Source organism: Choristoneura fumiferana, chromosome 4, assembly GCF_025370935.1.
Source record: "Choristoneura fumiferana chromosome 4, NRCan_CFum_1, whole genome shotgun sequence".
Lineage (NCBI taxonomy): Eukaryota > Metazoa > Arthropoda > Insecta > Lepidoptera > Tortricidae > Choristoneura > Choristoneura fumiferana.
Window position 1 is genome coordinate 7,322,446 of NC_133475.1, and position 22,405 is coordinate 7,344,850.

The following is a 22,405-nucleotide window of genomic DNA, read 5'->3' on the forward strand; positions in this document are numbered from 1 at the left end:
TTCATCATACTCGGTGGGGTATTTAAAGCGTGAAAGTGAAAAAAACAAACATACTGATTTTCGCATCTATAGGTACCAGTAAGAATATCCGGACTTGACTTCTTTAAGAAACTTCTCAGAAATATTTTAATAAAGAACCGCGTTTCATTCGGGCAACAGACGATTACTTCGTACCTGTAAAGTTAAAATGATCCTGATTGTTCTCTTAATCTATGTCGGAATTGTCTGAAAAAATCTACAAATAATCATTGATCTCGAGGATGGAATTTCCCTTCTTCCTCGTAGTGCCCCCAACTTGTTGCAGCTATGGCACGAGAAGGAATTTCGTCATTCCTCGTCGTAGGTCTACTAAGTTTTCCCGACTGCCAAGCGAGCATCACTGAGCGAGTAATATCTTTGATAGCTCTTGTGTTTTGTAACTGTGACAAACTTTGTCTTGTAGCTTGTGGGTGTTGTGGTGTTCCGTTGTTTTAGGGAAGCCACGAAGACGACATTCAAAAATTTGTAGTTGTGTTATGTAGCTCCTTTATTATTACAACTTAAATACATCTTACATTTATTATACTTATGTGAAAAATATCGTCAAGTTTTAATAAATGAAAACTATAAAATAAAATGAAAACGATAAAAAAAAATCTAAAAACAAAAGTATAGTTAAGTATAAGTTATTATTTTTTTATGTTTTTTTTGTGTTTCTGTATTATACATATACGTAATTGAATTTTGGTTTTCAACTTTAATGCTGTTTTTTAATTGGTAAATTAATTAATTAATAAATAAGTGTTGATAGAGTTTTCGCCAGAAAGACGGCCAGCGATAAACTAATTTATGCATCTCTTTGGCAGACACGGGATTAATCTAGAGATATAATCGCTTCTGCGAAGTCGGTGGGATAAGTGCCTTATGTACGAGTATGCAAGACCTACTCGAACATAGCACAGTCACCATAAATATATAGGTTTGCTGACCTAACACAAACAACCTCCGTATAAAATAGACAATTTATCGACAGCGCTAACTTTGTACCCAAAATTAGATAAGTCGGTGTATGAAATTGTTTAGCGTCCCCTTAGATTATGCTGCTAGCATCGAATACTTGTGAAACAACTTTTGTAATAAATTACATAAACTCCTCACAAGAAAAGGAAGAAGCTTGGAAGAGGGGTATTTTAAGAACTTTTTCAACCCCATACATTAAACTCTTTATTCTGGAAAAAAAAACTAAGCAAAAAAAAACAAAGAAAACACATAAAGATAAAGTCTTCCGTTACCAGAACAACCCCAATGTATACTATTCGATGTGTAGTAAAGAGATAGTTCGAGTCCCAGGGAAGCACATGTTTTTTTTATTCGACTGGATGGCAAACGAGCAAGTGGGACACACACACACACACACACACACATAGCGGCACATAGGATAGTTTTGCTATGAGAAATTGCATAATTCCCGCGAGATAACCATAAACAAATTCTTCACAAAAAAATGACGCAGGCATAAGCTAGCAATGAAATATTTTTTTCTACTCCTGTACTGTAATCTGTGATTTACTTAATCACGAACAGTAGTATAACAGTATACATAACAAGATTCTGGAAAAGTCTATTATTATCTATTCCCCATAACAGCACTATATCGTAATGATGCTAAAACGATACTGCAACGACTTACTTTTTTTTTATTATTTCGTAAGTTTGGACAAGCTAAGGTGCAGCCAGTTACATTTTATATGGTTTTTATACAGAATAAAAACTTTCCGAGCATAATCCATAGCCTGCTAACATTTAAGTAACGCGTATTTTTAACATCGTCACAGGCAAGTAAACGTTAATCAAAAACAAAATTTTACTTAGGCAAATTTTGACATTTTCATATTTCTCACTTGTTTGTTTATTGTTGTTTACCTTCTCTTTGCATTTGCCATACTTTTTACTATAGTATGAAAACATTGAAAGTTAACTTTTTCTCTAATTTTGTATTGTAATTAATACGAGGTAAGTAGGTAAGTACCCAGTCGAAGGAAAAGTAGTGTATGCAACGTTGTATAAGTAAGTTAAAAAAAAGCTCGTGGCGTCTTTTGTGTGGTCGTAACTCACGCCACTCACCTTTATTGAACCCTGTTATACAACTGTTGCATAAAATACTATAAGTAATATTAAGCGTTCAAAAGATTAATATATTATTATTATGTGGCAAGACAGCGCTTATCTAAAAGACATTAGTAGTATCAAAGGGCCTGAACTTCGTGTATGGATTCTTAATGATATATAGAACCTTGGCAGCCTTAGCCAGTACCAAAGTGGAGTTGACAAACGACGTCAATGTGACATGAAATACGACTTCGCTTTTCTTGGAGATCGCTAGTCCCTATTACAATTTTATTAATCGCGTCGCCCGGGCGTGAAGGACGTAATAACACAGCGAATATCTTAAGAAATATATATATAGCCTGTTGATTAACACGCGTTCAACATCAGCACCATCATTTCTGTCCCCTACAATGTAATTTTTAGACACTATCTAAATTTGGACCTGTGATACAGCATCGTTAAAAGAGCATGACATGTTTAAGCATCTAACTTGTTAGTGTGTAAGTAAGTGTAGTTATATTGTTCTTTTTAAAAAAGTCAATATGGTTTTTCTTTGTAAAAGGATTCTTCATTTCCGGAAGATTTTAATAAGAGGGTAGTTAAATAAAGGTTCGCGCGTATTGAAAGTGCCATATAATTTGATTGACAATTTTAAAATTATATGGTTAATTTTCGCTTACACTTACGAGTATTCATTCAAATTTAGAAACTCCTTAACGAATGTTGAGAAATACTTTAGCATGTTGAAACTAAGTTGTAAAACTTTTTACTTTAAATTTCCATTTTCCGGAAATGTCACGGCACTTTAACAGCCAAATACTAGTCGTGTTAAACTTATTTCATTTCCATTTTCCAACTTTAGTAAGTGAAGTTGAACGAGGGTTTGCCTTGGATGAACTTGAGTTTGAATTTTGTTCTAAGTAGCTTACGCGGGTGTGGCAGGACTGGCAGGCCACGGCGACATGCGTCTTACTTGAGATTAAGAAACAACCGCGAAATGATTAAGTAATTCTAGTTAGTAGGAATAGGAAAGTATCTGGCGGGCGAGTATTTAAATATTTGTTAGTGTTTTAATTTAAAACACTAAAACAATATCTATGTTTACAAACAAATTAAACTGTCTGAGAGAAAAAGGCTGCTATTAAATTTAAATTCTTTTTATACTCACAACGAACAAATCTATATATATAATATTCGTGCAAAATTACAGCATTCTAGCATTGATAGTCCCTGAGCAAAGCCGCAGATGGACGGACAGACAGACAGACAGACATGGCGAAACTATAAGGGTTCCGTTTTTGCCATTTTGGCTCCGGAACTCTAAAAATGGACAGATTATTTAATTTATAATACTTATTTTAATTCGATTAAAAAGAAAGAACGCATTTGAACATTATTGCATTTATTTCGTCTTTAACCATTCCTACTGAGGGTGTGAGTCATGTTTATATAGTTTATGAAACAGGTAGGTATTTTTTATTCGCGATGAATAAGGTAACATTTTGTCATTACCTACTACTGCTACTACTACCTACTACTTATAAATACGACCTAATCAGCAGTCGTCATACTGCGGCCCGAAGCCGATATTTTTGTGGACGGCAACAAATGCAACAACATTAATAGGTAATAGCTTTTAAAACAGATTTTATGTACAAAGATAACTGAATAGCTTACGTGAGTCAGTTGCCAATTCATAAGTGTGTGGCCCACAGTAAGCCCTCGCTTTGTGTAATGTGGCCCTTGATCATAAAACTGTGACGACCGGATGGCCAAGTAGTTAGAAAACCTGACTACGAAGCTTGAGGTTCCGGGTTCGATTCCCAGCCGGGGCAGGTATTTGTATGAATAATACGAATGTTTGTTCTCGGGTCTTGGATATTCAATATGTATTTAAGTATGTATTTATCTATATAAGTATGTTTATCCGTTGCCTTAGTATCCACAGTACAAGCTTTGCTTAGTTTGGGGCTAGGTCAATTGTTGTGAAGTGTCCCATGATATTTATTATTATAACTTAAAACAGAATGATATCAACCAACATGCGATCTATATTAAGTTCAAACTCACAATTGATGACAAACTCAAGAGTATGAAATATAAAATACAAACTGAAATGAATCTCCCTATGCACTTCATATCTCAGCTTGTGTTTCTTACTTCTTCTGTTTCTTCTTGTGTTTCTTGTTGTTATGAGGTGCATAGGGAAATTCGTGTCGGTACCGTTGGCCATCAGTGGTGTAGCGGTATAGCACGCGGTACGGATTACCGAGGGCCTGGGTTCGATTCCCAGTGATGGTCTTATTTTTCTGTTTTTTCTGTGCATCTATATTTCAGTTTGTATTTTCAATTTCGGTTTTACGGGATGACCGTAAAAGTAAAAATTTGGAATTGAAATAAAAAATACAAAAAGATTCCAAAAAACCAATCTATTTAGTATGAAATATTCCTAATTTTATTGCGAATGTCATGATGGCCAAAAAACAATTTATAAAACGGATCGATTGCTTCTCAAATATAAATCATTATTTAAGTTGAGATTACCCCATGCCTATTGACTTACCTACCAGGATTGGAAAGATATTCGATAAGAAAAGACACCTATATTCACGTCCATTGGAAATCAAATAAGGATCTTTGTATAAGTAAGGTAAATACTCAAGGAAAAGGATAATGATAGTAAAAGAAGAATAGCCAAGGATCCAGAGATTCCTTAGTAGGGCCCTATTGTGTTCGATATGAGCAGGATTTTGGAATATACCTTCCGACATGCCGAGAAAATGTCATATGAAAAGATAGTTTGCCGTTTGGAGTTGGGATTATTTGGTCAGGGCAGTGTAAGGTTCCGTGTTAATAAATAAACATTGAATATTTAGTTGGGAATTGTATCACTTTGGTGGACTCCATATTATGTAAGAACTGCTGCTTTTATGAAGAAACAAAAAAAACATACATAAAAGACATTGTGCTTGTATTTAACAAACAGAAATAATTAAATAATTGCTAGATAAGTTAAGCAAAAAAAAGAAAAACCGAGAGCTTACCAAAGTGTTGAAATTTAGTCCGATGTTACCCCAACATACCTTAACTTCATTGTACAAAATTAAAAACTTTCCAGTACTAAGACTCTGTACGCTAAGCTACAGACAAATATAGAGACAAATGACAAGACGAACATATAACAAAATTTTGTTTTTGAGATTTTGATTACCTACTGGGCTATAATATTGTTGTCAATTAGTATAATAACGTATATCTATGAGTATACCTTTACTTGCCCGAATTTCATTTGCCCGAATTTCATGTGCTGTAATATTCAACCGTCATAATATTGTTTCTTATAAATTCATTTTCACTACTCATTGTTCACCATATTAATCAAATGACAGAATCTTTGTTTCCCATAATATTAATTTCAATAATTTCATTTTTCATAATCATTGTAAGCCATAAGTATCACATGCCATAATATCATTTGCCATCCATATAAATGGTGAGTATCGACACTATATACTAATAAATCCCATACGTCAAACAAGCCTTTGAATTAGGTAAATTTTAATCACAAAGATTACGTTTGGTAAGAAATGCGAAATTTGATTTGTGCGAGCGAGCGAAGCGAGCGAGCAAGACGGTTCGGAGCAGAAGCGACTCGGATAGGTTAGGTTCCGAAGGCTAAGGCGGAAGCGAAGCGGAGCGTAGCTCCCGCCTTAGCCTTCGATGTTAGGTATTTTTTTATAGTAGCCCGAATAATAAAGATAATAGATAGATTAGTAATAGAAAAAAGCAATTTTAATAATAATAATAATAATAATAATGATTTATTTGCCAGAATACACAGAACATTAATACAAAGTATTGGTGTATTTCAAGAAGGTACAGTATTCAGTCGTATGAGAACAACATGCAAATCTTAATATTTATTTTTTATAACAATGTCAATTTCACTCAATATAAATATACGATATATTACTACATTATAACAATTTTAACAATTACAAATTAATCATGTGTACAAATTATGATTCCAAGAAATCTTTAACGCTGTAAAAACATCGCTCATGCAACCATACGGTAATTTTGGACTTGAAAACATGTCCCTGCAATTGTTTCAACTTCTCCGGAAGCTTATTATACAAGACAATGCACATGTAATAACAATTCTTCCTATATATAGCACTCCGACAGCGAGGGAGATATAAAAGACCCCTGTACTGTGCTCTTTGCGTTCTAACCAAAACATCTGCTCTCATTTCAAACAGGGTTCCGGATGGCAAAAATGGTTATAGTTTCGCCATCTGTCTGTCCGAACTATAGAAAGCTGTAATTTTGCACGGATAATATGCCGACAAATAGTAGGGTTGCAAAATAGTGGTATCGTTGGATATAGTATGGCGTTGAAAATTTGATAAAATCTAAATGGGAATCAAAGTTGCACACATTAGCATGGCAATATTCGGGATTATTGCATTCGTATCCCGGGAAAATAAGAATATATCAAATAAATTTTCTAGTAAACGAAACATTCGGACAAATGAAGTTTCGGGCATGTGAAGTTCGGGGTAAATGAAATTATGGCGTATAACTTTCGAGCAAACAATAGATAACCATATCTATGTAGGTAAAGCCTAGGTATAAACAAAGACATTTCCAAATTGCTTAAACGTTTAAGAAGATATCTATCATGTTAGTAATTTAGCGTTTAAATAAGATATTGCTTGTTACAAAAAAAATCTTGCTGAGTGTACTTTTTGCTGTCTATTGCATATTACATTGCTAGTTGCATTGTCATCCAATCTACGTAATTGTGAACCAAAAAGTCAATCTTACCACTAGAAGTAGATCAAACAGAACTTATAAGATTTAAAGCAAATAAATAAATGCTTGTAAGTAGGTACTTAGCATCACAGATACATCACAGATTACACTAGATACCACAATAACGCAACACCTCAATCTGTATGAAAACCAACCGTGTCACTTTTTTAGGGTTCCGGAGCCAAAATGGCAAAAATGGAACCCTTATAGTTTCGCCATGTCTGTCTGTCTGTCCGTCCGCGGCTTTGCTCAGGGACTATCAATGCTAGAAAGCTGTAATTTTGCACGGATATAAATATAAACTATGCCGACAAAATAGTACAGTAAATTTTTTTAGGGTACCTCCCATAGACGTAAAGTGGGGGTGATTTTTTTTCTTTTCCAACCCTATAGTGAGGGGTATCGTTGGATAGGTCTTTTAAAAGGGGTTTGCTAAGACGATTTTTCGATTCAGGTATTTGTTTGCGAAATATTCAACTTGAATGTGCAAATTTTCATTGAAATAGCGTCCCCTCTAAAATCTAAACCGGTGGGTGGAAAAATTAGAAAAAAAACACAATGGTAGTAAGTATATCAAACTTACAAGGAAAACTATAACGGCTAAGTTTGCTTGAGAATTATTAGTAGTTTAAGAGTAAATAGCAGCCTAAAGTATGAAATATACCTAAACTTGAAAGATTCCGTATAAAATACGAAATCCTTAGAAAAATATTACTTAATTTTTTCGTAATGGCTATGGAACCCTATTCTGGGCGTGTCCGACACGCTCTTGGCCGGTTTTTTATATCTACTGTGACGTCTCAAGAGCGAATTAGCGATGTGAATTCCCCGATGTCCGATGTCGATGTGGGGCTCGAGTCAGTCATGATTAGTCAGTTAACGGTCAGTCTTTGTATGGGGCCAACCCCGATCTTTGGTCGGGGTTCGGACACGCGAAGTAGATGCATTTGCGTAATCAAGTGTAATCTATATCTGTGCTTAGCATACTAACCTATGGGCTTACGCTGTCATCAATCGATCACCATTTTTTTGGGCCAAACTGTGTAAATGCGATAACGATTACAAATGCGTTTTCAATATAACCGCTGGTTGCGTATACGACGACTCCTTAAAGGTAGACTTTCGACTAGAGCGGCTCTATCGCAACAGCCGCACTGTCAGAGCCGATGCGTCAGTGTCGTAGCGGCTCTGACGCAGATTGGCTTCCGAGCAGCGCGACTCCGGTGTCAGTCTGTTGTTATTCCATGCAAAATAACCTCAAAACCACGTGCGATCCCAGCGATTGCGCGGCAGTGCTTGCGCAAACATGGCACGGCCGCTATCGCTCGGCGATACTGACGCGGCGCCACTGTCGCGGCGACAGTGACGCTGCGTTCGAACGTTAGTTCATACGTTTCCGTACTGCATAATACTATCGCTCTATCGCCGCGTTACTGTCGCTGCGTTAGTGACGCCGAAACCGCTCTACTCGTAAGTCTACCTTTATTAAACACTACAATTAGTAAGCGATACAGAAAACCTGGTAGACATAATGAATTTAGGTAGGTACCCAAAGACTTTTTGAACATGAAACTACCGTGAGACTCACTCATATTGTTAAACTCGGATTAAGACGTGAGTTATCCGTTACAATATCATTTAATATAGGTACCCAAAGACGTTAGTTTTTAGTTCTTTTTTTTTCAAACTTTATAGTTTTATCCTACGGTTGAATAACCTCATAAGTCTAAGCTCATTAGTTAGTGGTGGCTTGGAGGGTTTTAAAAGTTAGTCTTATTAAATCCGCGGTTCAGCTAAAACTGTCCAAGTTGGGGTCTTATGTGTAATCCGGCCCTAAAGTTCACATTTGAGTAAGTAGTTGTATCAGAAGAACATGAAATCCAAGACCACTGTCTAGCTGCTATACTGTGTACTGCCAACTTTCTTATCCTACTAAATCCTAGTAGTATTAAAAAAGCGAAATTTTGAAAGTGTGTATTTTAGTTTTACCTGTCCCGTTGTCTGTCTGTCTGTCCCCTTTGGCCACTTTGGAAACCAAAGGTTCGAAACCAGTTTAGAAAACAGAATTATTTTTCTTTTTCGGAAACCTAGTTTCGAAAGAAAACTATTTTGTTCTTATACGAAACCAGTTTTGAACGAACACTTTTTGTTCTTGCACGAAACTAGGATCAGGGATCGACTTCTGGTTTTTTACTGAAGCTTATTTTCACAGTAGTGTTTTTTTTTCAATCCGAATCGACACAGACACAGTGTCTGCTTTTGTGTAGTTTTGGCCCTTCGGGCCGATGTAAACTTAACATAACCTAAACCTACCTGTGTCTGTGTCGATTAAAATTGGGAAATTGAAATTTGTGAATGAGTTTCAAAAGAAGATTTGAACTTTAGACCTCCAGTTTGCAAATTCAACACTATACCGCTGAAATACAATACATACATATAGGCATATGTATAGCTATGTACAGCTAGATCGATTGTTCGCACTTGAAAGCCTCCAAACAGCCAATTTTATCGAAATCATTAGAGCCGTTTTTAAGATCCCCGATATAAATAAAAATACAAGATATGCTCCTTTAAATATTTAAAATGTAATACAGTGTATGTGTGTGCGTTTGTTACTTTGTCATACTAAAATAACTGAATGGAATTAGTTTTTGTAGGTATCTATAAAGTAGGCTTGTAATACCACATTCACTACGCTGCCAACAGATGGCGCTAGTTAACCCCGTTTAGACAATCATCGGCAGATACCACACGCAGTGTTTCCCGAAGCGCCAAGAGATGGCGCCACCGGTCAAATTAAATCGCGCCAACGTTTGGTAGATTTAGAATAATGAGGTCCAAGGAAACAATCGTGTCTGTATCGAATTCTAGGGACCTAATACAGCACGCTAAGCGCTCTCTCCTACGTTGAGACGTTTTAGTGTCTTTATTAGGGTAATAGGCTTTCTCTTAATTACTGTAATCGCTTCTCAGTAATAAACATTATTTCCGTGTAACGTCTGGTTTAAATCGTCGCTTCCCGCCACTTCCCCTTGCTAAAGTGGCGCCCTCCGTTCGGCCCGTCACGTGACGTCAGCTACGTGCAACGAGGACTACGGGTTTCGTAGCAGGTCTACGCGCGCTGCGGATCCCGCTTGTCTGCTACGAGCTACTCAAGACGACGCACCTACGAAAACATTAATGAGTGGAAGAGGTTGCGGAAGTTCGCACAAACCACCTACATACGTTACTCGTTCTGGACGCACGACGACTGTTAAAATCAAGACGAAGCATAACAGCATGTTGTCACCGGAACAGTTCCAGCAATTCTTGGAGAAGATTTCTCCTGCACCCACAATACTGAAGGGCTCCTTCACCAACTGCAATTATAGTTACAACGGTGTGAAAGACGCTGAAGTAGTGGAAGCTTTCCTATCTGCTGTGAACATCTATAAGCGGTCTTGCGACATCGGCGACAGGACAGCACTGGATGAACTTCCCATTCTCCTCAAAGGCGAAGCTGGAGTCTGGTGGCTCGGAATAAAAAACGACGTGACTTCGTGGCAAGATTTCGAAACACGTCTACGAGAAAATTTTGCACCAATCCGCGAACCGTACTTATTATACTCCGATATCACCCAGGAGAAACAGCTGCAAGACATGTCAACTGAAGACTTTGTACGGCGCAAGCGCATGCTATTCTCTCAATTACCAAAGCCAGGTCACACAGAGACTCAACAACTTGATATGATATACGGTCTGCTGCGCCTAGATATCCGAGATAAAGTCCCACGCGCTGATATTAAGGATTTTAAGGACCTATCGAAGGCAGCTCTTGCAGCTGAGCACGTCCTTATGGAGAAGAGCAATGAAGTGCTTTCAAGAAAGGTTAAGACAATTGAACCAAAACCTGAAAACAAGTCGGCATCAACACGCAAACCACGCTGCAGGTATTGCAAGAACTACGGTCATGTCAGTGAAAATTGTAGAAAGCTAGCTCAGAAGGACAATTTACCGAAACTACCGACTAGGACCGAAGCAGTTACGCAATTCCCATCACCGTCGGAACCAAAGGTGAAATGCTACGGCTGTGGTGCGCCTGGCGTAGTTCGAGCCAACTGCCAAACCTGCCACTCCAGCAGGCACACACAGAGGCAACCAGATGTTGAGTTTTGCTCCGTCGATACAACGACCGATGCCAGAGATCGACCCATAGTTTACGTTGATATTGGCGATAAATCCGGTGCAGCGTATCTCGACACGTGCGCTAAATCAAGTATTGCGTCATACTCCTTATATTGCGAACTACGAAGTAAAGGTTACGCCTTCAAGGAATTGGGAGTTGGGATAACACTGGCTGATGGTGTTCAGAAACGACAGAACGTGCTGGTTACCCGAGCTCCGGTGAAAATTTATAACCGAACCGTGATGACAACGCTCTTGGTGTTACCGGAATCCCGAAGCAATCGTACTCTCCTTGGTGTTGGGTTTTTAGTAGATGCCCACATCGTACTCAATTTGCCTCAATGTACCTGGCACTTCTTAGAGGAACCTTCTGAAGAGTTCGAGCTTTTCCAAGAAAGCTTCGCAACATTCAACGAAGTAAACATTGCTACCATGATGAACACCGACGATATATCCTTGTCACCTTCTCTACCGGAAGCCAGCAATACTGAAAATGTCAGTACACGCCCATATAGCCCTCCAGAATCCTTGGAAACAGTAAATCCATCTGCTTCAGCGAAGAAAAGGCCTCATATAACATGCCCAGTTAATCGTTCGCCAATCCTGGAAGCCCTGTATCGAGACGCTATAAGCAGCCTCCAGAACTACGATGAAGAAGATGATTTGGATGAATATGACAGAGCGCTGTTTCCGGATCAAGCAAAAAGGAAAACTTCGATAGCATCAATCGACATCCAGGCATTGACAACATTTCTTGACAACAATCGAACCGTATTCTCACCTAATGGAGAACCAGTGAAAGGCTTCGAACATGCCATCGAGACAGGAGACCACAAGCCAATCTCAGTACCGCCATATCGCTTATCTCCTGTTAAGACTGAGATCCTCAAAAAAGAAATAGGTAACATGCTTGCGGAGAATATTATTGAACCCTGCTCATCCCCATGGGCTGCCCCCGTTGTAATGGTCCCCAAGAAGGATGGCAGTATACGAGTCTGCGTTGATTATAGACAGCTGAATGCAGTAACCACAGCGGACGCGTACCCTATGCCAAGAATCGACGACCTGCTCCACGGTGCCAAGCCTACACCTTTTATGAGCACTATAGACCTTCGTGCTGGGTATTGGCAAATCAGCGTCAAAGAAGATCATCGGGATAAAACTGCGTTTGTTACACCGTTCGGGATATATAGATTTCGAAGAATGCCATTCGGACTTCGCAACGCTCCAGCTACATTCCAGCGGATGATGGATCGATTTCGCATCACGCTCAGTCATATCAAATTATTGATATACTTGGACGACTTGATTGTCATGTCAGCCACTTTTGAGGACCATCTTCGAGATCTGCAAGATGTTTTCACCAAACTCAGGGAATTCAACTTGACGGCGAATCGAGAGAAATGTAACTTTTGCTGCACCAGAATAAAATATTTGGGTCATTATATTACCCCTGATGGGCTGCAATTGGATCCGGGAAAAGTTAGTGCTATACTGGCCACGCCGCCACCGCGAAACTTGAAACATCTTTTAACTTTTGTCCAAATGTGCTCTTGGTATAGGAGATTTATACCTGGCTTCGCAAAAGTCGCAGAGCCACTGACGCGCCTGACAAAAAAAAATGCGACTTGGAAATGGGAAGAGGAGCAGACGACTGCTTTTGCAAAACTTCGTGAGCTCTTAACAACCTCTCCGATTTTAGCCCAAGCCGACCACACCAAGCCTTACATCATCAAAACAGATGCAAGCAGTTATGCACTTGGTGCAGTTCTCGTCCAGGGGGGAGGGGGATAAAGAACACCCTGTGGAATACGCAAGTAGACTCCTTACCAAGGCGGAACGCAACTATTCCACGACAGAACGCGAAGCCCTTGCGGTTGTCTGGGCGGTCGAAAAATTCAGAGGCTACGTTGAAGGTGGTAAAATAACGATTATGACTGACCACCAAGCTCTTCGATGGCTCATGTCATTGAAGTCGCCGTCCGGACGATTGGCCCGATGGGGCCCTACTTTTACAACCATATGACATCACCGTAAAATACATCGCCGGAAGGACTAATGTTGTCGCTGACTCTCTATCACGTCCCAATTGTGAACCTGGAACTCAGGAGGAGTGTGGGCTATGTACCGTAGTGGTGGATATGCCCGCAAAAACCAAAGAGGTTATAAGGGAGGAACAGCACAAGGATGCAGACATTGTGAAGATAGTGCAGAGTCTCGAAAACACTAACGAAGAAGAAGCTAGATATTGGAGTCGTAAAGGCTATATTATGAACAATGGCCTTTTATATCGCTATAGCCCGGAGGCTGAAATAGAAGGCAGCCAGCTAGTCATTCCGAAACAAGAACAAGCTAATATTATTGCTGCCTATCATGACGACTCAACTGCCGGACACTATGGCACAGACAAAACGCTCGATCGTCTAACGAAGCGATACTTTTGGAAAGGCATGAGAAAGCAAGTCGAAACATATGTCCGTAATTGTCTCCAGTGTCAACGGTACAAGCCTACTAATCAAAAACCAGCTGGTTTACTCCAAACGATGGCCCAAAATCAACGTTTTGAAGTGGTAGCCTTTGATTTATTCGGGCCGTTGCCCCGAACCGCAGATAACCACAACTGGATATTCATAGTAGAGGATGTTGCCACAAGATGGGTAGAATTATTTGCTTTGCAACGAGCCACCGCAGAGGAATGCGCCAAGGTTCTACTTGACGAGATCATACTAAGATATGGCACACCACGCAGATTTCTCAGCGATAACGGCAGTCAATTCGTCAGCAGTGTTATGCAACAACTGACATATTGCCTTGGCATCAAACATGGCTTCACCCCAGTGTATCATCCTGAGACTAACCCGTGCGAACGAAAAAACCGGGATATGAAGACTCAGTTGGCTATCCTAGTTGGAGACAACCATCTAACATGGGCAGAGAAGTTGCCCAGTATCCGCTTCGCAATGAACACAGCCAAGTCTTGCTCGACTGGTTACACACCCGCGTACCTAACGTTCGGACGTGAGTTGAGAACACCGGACGACGTGAACCATGACCTTCGAGAAATAGTGGAGAATGACAGCTTTATCAAAGAAGTGACTCCACGCTTGCTCATGATGGCGAACACATTAAATAGAGCTAGGGAGATACAGAATGAAAAAGAAGAGAAAAGGAAGGAATATGTGGATAAGAAGAGACAACCTTGCCCTGATTATCAACCAGGAGACCTTGTTTTAGTCAACACTCACGTACTGAGTAAAGCCAACCAAGGGTTTAGCGCAAAGCTGGCTCCTCGACGCGATGGCCCTTACACGATTGTGCGTCGACACGGCCCCAGCTCATTTGAAATCGCAAATCCGAATACGAAAACGCCTGTTGGCATTTATCACGCTTCAGCATTATTTCGATACCGACCCCAAGGTGTTACCATACCAGAACCCACGCTTCCAATTAGAAAGAGAGGCAGGCCAAAGAAACAAGAAAACAGTAAGAAAACAACTTCGGCTGCTACTAGGCCACGTGGAAGACCACCAGCTAGAGCACGTCAATAGAAATACAGTTCTGTCACCCTCGTCGAGGCGACTTCGCGGACAGAGGGGGAGACTGTAATACCACATTCACTACGCTGCCAACAGATGGCGCTAGTTAACCCCGTTTAGACAATCATCGGGCAGATACCACACGCAGTGTTTCCCGAAGCGCCAAGAGATGGCGCCACCGGTCAAATTAAATCGCGCCAACGTTTGGTAGATTTAGAATAATGAGGTCCAAGGAAACAATCGTGTCTGTATCGAATTCTAGGGACCTAATACAGCACGCTAAGCGCTCTCTCCTACGTTGAGACGTTTTAGTGTCTTTATTAGGGTAATAGGCTTTCCCTTAATTACTGTAATCGCTTCTCAGTAATAAACATTATTACCGTGTAACGTCTGCGTTTAAATCGTCATACTTCCCGCCACTTAGTTTTTTGCTAAAGGCTAAATTATTCCAATGTTCTCGTGGAATTGAGATGCATACGTATTATAATCGTTAAATCTAGGAACGTAGAATTTTGCACGAATGTTCGTCGTGCAACATACTTAAACTAAAACCAAATTATAATCCAGAAGAATTTGTATGGAAATTTAGTGAAATCCCCGACTTTCAATTCAAGTGCCAGATCCTATGCCTTACGCGTTTTATCTAGTAGGTAGCTACTCAATAAGTTGTAGTCATTTAGTTTTTAGCAAAGCTAGTCGTTGGTAGATTACCTTTTATTTAAAAAAAAATATTTTTAGGACTGTATCTACATATTGCTAAGAAAGATAGCATTATTCGTGATATTACGAAAACATGGAGAAAGTACCTAAAAAAAAAAACGTGTCACGGTCACGAAATGGCAATCACTAATCCTGCGTCTTTTAATTATTACAAATATGAATATTTGCGAGCAAACGACTGTCCGTATGTAAATAACATGAACTAAAGGAATTTCTTTGCTCTTTGATGTCATGTTTTTTAATGTTTTCTGCGTAATAAAAATAAATAAATGAAAAGTCAATATTTAATTCTTTTTTTTGCACAACAACTTTTTATCCATTTACCACTGTTACAGCTATACACACGTGTTTTCAATTTATTTGCGTCGCACAGACGTAGGCTGGCTTGCACGTGTCGTGTGGTAGCGGAGTGGCAAAATAAAAGGTTGTCGTGTCGTTCTCAAAGGATCAGTTATTTAATTCCTATACCGTTTTGTTCTTATCTTCTGAGACGTTTGAAACTGCGAATTTCTTCTAGATCATTTGTAAACAATCGAAAATCAATTGAAACATTCGCCTTGTAAGCGAATTGATAAAAACATGCTATTCTAAATATAATATTCTGATTTTTTTATTTTTGTAATGTCTCTGTACTGCTTTTGGTGATCAATAAAGAATATTTGTATTGCAACATCTGCACCGATTAGTCACTTGTTAGCTTTACTTCGAAAAGTTTTCATTCATTGTTGTCTGACAAAGTAATATATCGCTCGCCTTCCTATTTGTTACGAAAAAGGTCGTTGGTATTATGCACGGTACTGCGAGTATATCCCATTATGCCTCCAAATGTGTAATAAAGCTTACTCCACACGGGAAATTTTGTAACTGCTAGATTTGCCACAGCGAACCAACGCTCACGTAGGCACAAATTTAGTTCCGTATACTCGTTCTCAAGTTAAACATTGTGTAGAAGTTTAGACGCTGTTGAATTTTTGGCATTGCGTTGCAATTGAGCATATTTCTGTAGGTAATCTTGACGGCATGAGTAACATTTAAAAAAACCGGCCAAGTGTGAATCGGACTCGCACACTGAGTGTTTCGTACAAATTTGTAGGTATGTATCTATAGGTAAATATACAGTCAGAGCAGGCCTCGAATATATACGCAAAGCAAAAGTGTGGGGTCATTTTAGTTGGAAACAGATTTTTCTTATTTTGTTGTGCTATAATACGAGTAGGTACCTTCATACCAAATACTATCAAGTTTCTATGACAACCTATAGAAACCTATAGAAAACGCGTTTTGACTGTGTTTCCACCAATGACGCGCAAGTCGAGGATGTATTGCGGGGAATGTGTTTTTCATGAACCAATAGAAACACTTCATTTGCCTATCCTCGCACAGAACGTCTCTTGGTGGAAACAGCTGAGCGGAGCGAGGCGAGGTAAATGATAAATGAAGCGTTCCTTGCAACACATCCTCGCACATCTTTGGTGGAAACGGAGCCTTCTATGAGTATATTTCTCGACTGTGCTGAGTTAGAAGTCTGTTTTTTTTTACTAAGTTACTACTTCAAGTGTTAGCAAACCTGAATATTTAATATTTTGCAGGTGGTAGGACCTTGTGCAAGGTCCGCCTGGATTGCTACCACCATCTTTCTCGCTAATCCTGCCGTGAAGCAGCAGTGCTTGCACTATTGTGTTTCGGGAGAGTAAGACAGCCGGTGAAATTACTGGCACTTGAGGTATCCCATCTTGGGCCTCTAGGTTGGCAACGCATCTGCAATACCCCTGGTGTTGCATATGTTTATAGGCGGTGGTGATCTCTTACCATCAGGAGACCCATTTGCTCGTTTTCCATCCAGTCAAATAAAAAAATATAAAAAAAATTGTTTCAGCTTGATACCTTCACGCGTTCCTGAGAAAAGGGATCTTGACAGACGAACGACAAAGTGGTACTATTACGGTTCCATTTTTTTCTTTTGAGGTACGTAACCCTAAAAAACGTGATATTCCTAATGCACATATTGCAAAATTAAAAACAATTTAATCACTGCGTTTGTTATAAGCTATCTAGCTATAAACTTTGAATGATACAGCAAATCTCATTTTTTTAATGAATCATATCCTACTAATATTAAAATATACCTAAATATTTATAGGTAGATATCATTAAATAATTAATTGATCGAGGCGTTACTTAGCGGACCTCTTAATCTATGAACAACTCCCAAGTACCTCAGCAACCAACCAAGTACTCGTAATATATAATTTTGCTACAAATATAAATACTTCAATAAAAGTCGCTTGGACCATTTCCCACGTGGATACTGAGTTCCCATAAAAATGTACTCTATGGTTCCCATCTTGCACGAAGCTTATTAAGTGGGTTTTCCTCAATGAGAACGCAATATTTTATATTAAATTCCTATAATTGTTTGCCAAAAGAAAACATCACTCAATATATTTCCGACAACGTTTTTATGCGCGATACATAAGTAATAGCGATATATTTAAGCTTTAAGGGATAAGTTCGCCTTTGTACATCTTATTATCCTGTGTTATGTTATTTTCATGTGTTTTATGTACAATAAAGAGTTTTACAATACAATACAATACAATATTTTATATTTCTTTACGAGTATAATGAATTTAAAAACGGCTTTTAACCTGCGGTAAGAGTTCCTATTTTATCTCAAAAGTCCAAATTAGATATAGTCTCGTACCTACTTTTCAATACAAAGAATATATTTTTGCCTGACACATTGCTGTTACGTTCATGGTACGATACGGTGTAATGGGTAGAGAACGAGAAAATGGAGACGATTACACACGCAATACACAAACAAACCTTGCTAGTATAGTCAAGGACTTTAAGTCATTAGCCACCATGGAACCTTTTCAAAGGAAAAGTCATTACGATTTTCATTGTCACCCGACTGCAAGGAGTGGTTAATTAACGCGATGTCACTATGACGTTTGCTGAAATAGCCAACTAATAATCATCATCATTCATCATTTCGGCTGATATACGTCCCACTGCAGGACACAGGCCTCCTCTCAGAACAAGATGGCTTGGGCCACTCGGGTCCAGTGCGATTGGAAATTTCACGCACACCATCAAATTTCATTGGCTCCGTACAATTTTCTTTTTTACCGTTAAGCTCGTGGTAAATTTCAAACATAATTTCGCACATAAATTCCGAAAATCCCACAACCCTCTGCTTGAGAGAATAGGTCCATTATTTCAAACAATAAAATAATTATGAATTATTATTATGAATGATGAATTAAAAGAATTACAAGTAGACGAGTACCTAGCAGTCGATCAGAACTTAATTCTACTGATAACTATTATAAATGCGAAAGTTTGTAAGTTTGTTTGTTTGTTACCACGGAACCGATTAAGATAATATTGGGTAAGTATACAAATAGTCTGAGTCTCGGAAAAGGACATAGGATAGTTTTTATCCCGGAAAATCCCAACACGGGATAGCGATAAACAGCATTAACAGCTAGTGTTGAATATTTTGTTGCGTGTTAGTACGAAATCATTTACTCTGGGTGGCCCAACTCGCACTTAGGTCTTTTTTTTTCAAATCGACCATCGACTTTGATCTCAATGGCAAATGCAAATGAGGCCCAGAACGTAGAAGTCAGCCTAAACTAAACTGAAATTAGGTATGCAAATAGAAACGTAGGTTAACCTAATAAGGTAGGGTAATATAACATTGAATATTTTTCTTCGAATAATTATATTGCTTTGACCCCCTTGTGGTAAACCCTTGCCTATTTATACGACATGTCACAGGTCATAATTTTGAGCCCGGAGTAGCACGTTCGACTATTTTTAACGCAATATCAATAACGGTGAATGCGCATAAAGTTTCTAAATCACGTGAAGTCAGAGTGGAACTAAGCCCACACGATGTCAGATCAGACCAGGAGGATCCCAGCGGTGGGCTAGGAACGACGATTACACAAGTAGCACTTACATCTAAATAATATGCTAACATGTTCAAATGAGCAATTGTTTTTATTTGACTACAAATAGAGCATAAGCGTCATTACCCCTTATTCAAGCCTTTGCACAAAAAAGTGCAAATGAAAAGCGTTCCTTTGGCTGAAACTTCTGTATGATGATTTTTCGTAGTACTTTTCATAATGTCACTGAAATTGTCTCAGTAAGGAAGGTAAAGACTGATGGTTTATTTTCAATCGCCTTCCATGATTTTTAAAGAAAACAAGAACCAGCCTTTTAATTTCTTCAAAAGTTGCAAATTAAAAGGAGATGACGAAAAAAATATTTGAGGAAAAAATTGACAAATCACATGAAAAAAATTATAATACAAAATGCTTGAAAGTATATTCTGCAATCAACAGTTTTATATACAATGTATTACCTATGTATGTACTGCTAGTTATAATGCGAACGTGATCACTTATGTATACTTGTAACGCTTTCACGCTACGAGTAAAAGCACTTATCCGATTCTAATGAAATTTTAAATCGAGTTAGTTTGAGACTCTGAGAAGGATATATCGTTTTATCCCGAAAAATATCGCTCCTGCGGGCGTGCGATAAACGAACGCCCGGAAAACAGCTGGCTTTATAATAAATCAATTACTCACGTCACAATTACGTAAATTAATGATGGGTATTCATAATTTCACGTCATTTCCTGTGAATGAAGAAAACTGACTGATAAGCTTAGATTATTGGACATTGTCAAATAATGGAGTGGCCTGTTATAACGTCAGAGTAAATTGCGAGTGAATGATGATAGTGGGTAATTAAGTAACTTTACTAAGAAATATAGCAATCAACTACAATCGGGGTGCTGAAGCAGCTATTTTTACCTTGTTACTTATATTGAAAAACATATATCAAAATGTTATACCAACAGTTTGATAACTAACAAAATCATTGTCCGCACAGAAATTAAACGGTTCTACATACACTTAAAATAAATGTTGTATAAATTAATTGTATTAATATCGTATAAACTAACACAAAAAATACTTACCTACCTATATTTATATCATTTCAATATTATTTGAAAATTACCTTAAATCATAATTATCACTTACACTAAACAGTCTAAACACTATTAAAATAACGGAAATCCGATTAAAATCGGTTGTTTTTACTCACCAAAAATTTCAATGATTCCCGCGAACCGTCAAAAATAACTCATCAACAAAACCTCGTCCGCTTCAATAAAAGTCAATCCACAACTTCTTACGCGAGCGTTAAAAAAATGCAGTACTAACTTTTTACATCGATTCGAACTTCCTCAAAGTGTCCTTAACTTTTTCTTCACTACTGTGTGTATCCGAGATTATTTTGTAAAGTTTTCTCTATAACCACCACAACATTGAAGTTACTGTGGATCGTCTGAGTCTCGCGTTGCGTTGCGTCGCGTAGGAAGCCGGTTGCTAAATGTGAAGCAGAAGCTGTGCTCCGAACGCGCATGCCTACTCCAAACTGACTACTGAACTAATCTCACCCTCTGCTGGACTTATTTACGAAGCTTTCCTGCTTTAAGTGCAAACAGCGTCGCAGTATACTACTTTTTTTTACTTTAATTTTAAAAGTATAACTAACTTATTTCAATTATTCATTTAAAGTATTATAAGATGACTATTACTGCTACATGATGATTTAGCGATTAATGCTAATATATTCTTAAATAATGTCATAAAATCAAATCACACAATTACAACTTAGATGATTGTGTTATTATTGTGTTACTTTAGTATAGTTTATTGTATTTCTTAAATTTTAACGTGAAACAGGAAAGTTACATGCTGCAAATAGTGGGGTGGTTTTTAATAGCCATGAATGATGATGGCAATAGGAAAATAGAGTAGATAAAAAAGGTACCTACATACCATCAAAGTAAAAACTCTCTATAAGTAGTAAGTAAAAAACAAAAATGTTATCAGATAGTGATGTCAAATGGTTATACTAAATCAATGGTAAATAGTTTGGTTCAAAAGAAGCAGGCACTTATAGTGAATAGCATGCTTTACTCCGTGTTGCCTTCTCAGTCTTCTAACAAATATAGGTGTAGCATTTCATACGTTGGTCGTTTGTCTGATAGATTTTAAAATTAAACAATGTTAATGTAGCCTTTAACACTAACAACTCTTTGCACTCCAAACTTTGTAACCACAAAGAGAACACCTTCTACCACCGATAAAGGAACTAGATCGGGTGTATACAAGCTCACTTGTAATGACTGCAGTAAAGTATTGTAGGTCAGACAGGTCGCAGTATTAATGCTAGATTTAAAGAGCATGTTTCGGGATATGTATATATTATCGTTTATAGACGCGCGAGCATTACTTAGCTTTGACGAGTTCTATTGGTCATCTACGGTCTTCTTCATCAGGTCCAGTTTACCAAATGATACTTTCTAAATGTAAATGCTTATCTTAAGCTAAAAATGCTAAAAACGCCATAGGTGTGTCTATAAAATTTGAGGTTTGCCCTCGATTTCCCTAGGATCCCGTCATTAGATCTTGAATTGGTGACAATGGGACCATTTCAGAAGAGTACTCTTTCGAATAAAAAATAATTGTGAAAATCGGTCCGTAATTGACTGAAATAAAATACAAACATTGGAACATAGAACCTCCTCCTTTTTAGAAGTTGGTTAAAAATAAAAATACACAGAGAGGAGAACAAGGCCTAGGGGGTAGGTCTTAGGAATGTAACGATTGAAGTGCAAGTAATTGAAGTATCAGAAGTAATATACTGTTTTTTAGAAAGCTATAATAATATTTATGTTTTCTAATAATATATTATGGAACTATTTTTTCACAATATGTTTATGTTCGTATTCTTTGTTCTTGTTGGTATAATGCCGAACGTCTTGTTATAAATTATAATGAATTCAGTCACTATGATCTAGGTTTAGGCCGCTAGCAATGGAAAGGGAATGGCATGAGATGAATGTTCATTTCTAGACAATCCACTTTACAAAAATAGTATTTTTTGATACAGATACAGTAACTTGTTCTTTTTTGTGCAAATAGCTTTGCGAAAGTCTTGAAATTTGATTCCTATGGTTCTTGATATGTATTACTGCATAT

General features: G+C 38.1%; 1 protein-coding gene across 1 annotated transcript in view; it reads right to left on the minus strand.

The window, feature by feature from the left end:
• LOC141427037 (RYamide receptor-like) overlaps window positions 1-20,740 on the minus strand; it is a 36,508-nt gene extending 15,768 nt beyond the window's left edge. Inside the window, exon 1 of the mRNA XM_074086268.1 lies at window positions 20,460-20,740. The gene's annotated coding sequence lies outside the window, so the exon portion shown is untranslated. The remainder of the gene's footprint in view (window positions 1-20,459) is intronic.
• Window positions 20,741-22,405: the final 1,665 nt, after the last annotated feature.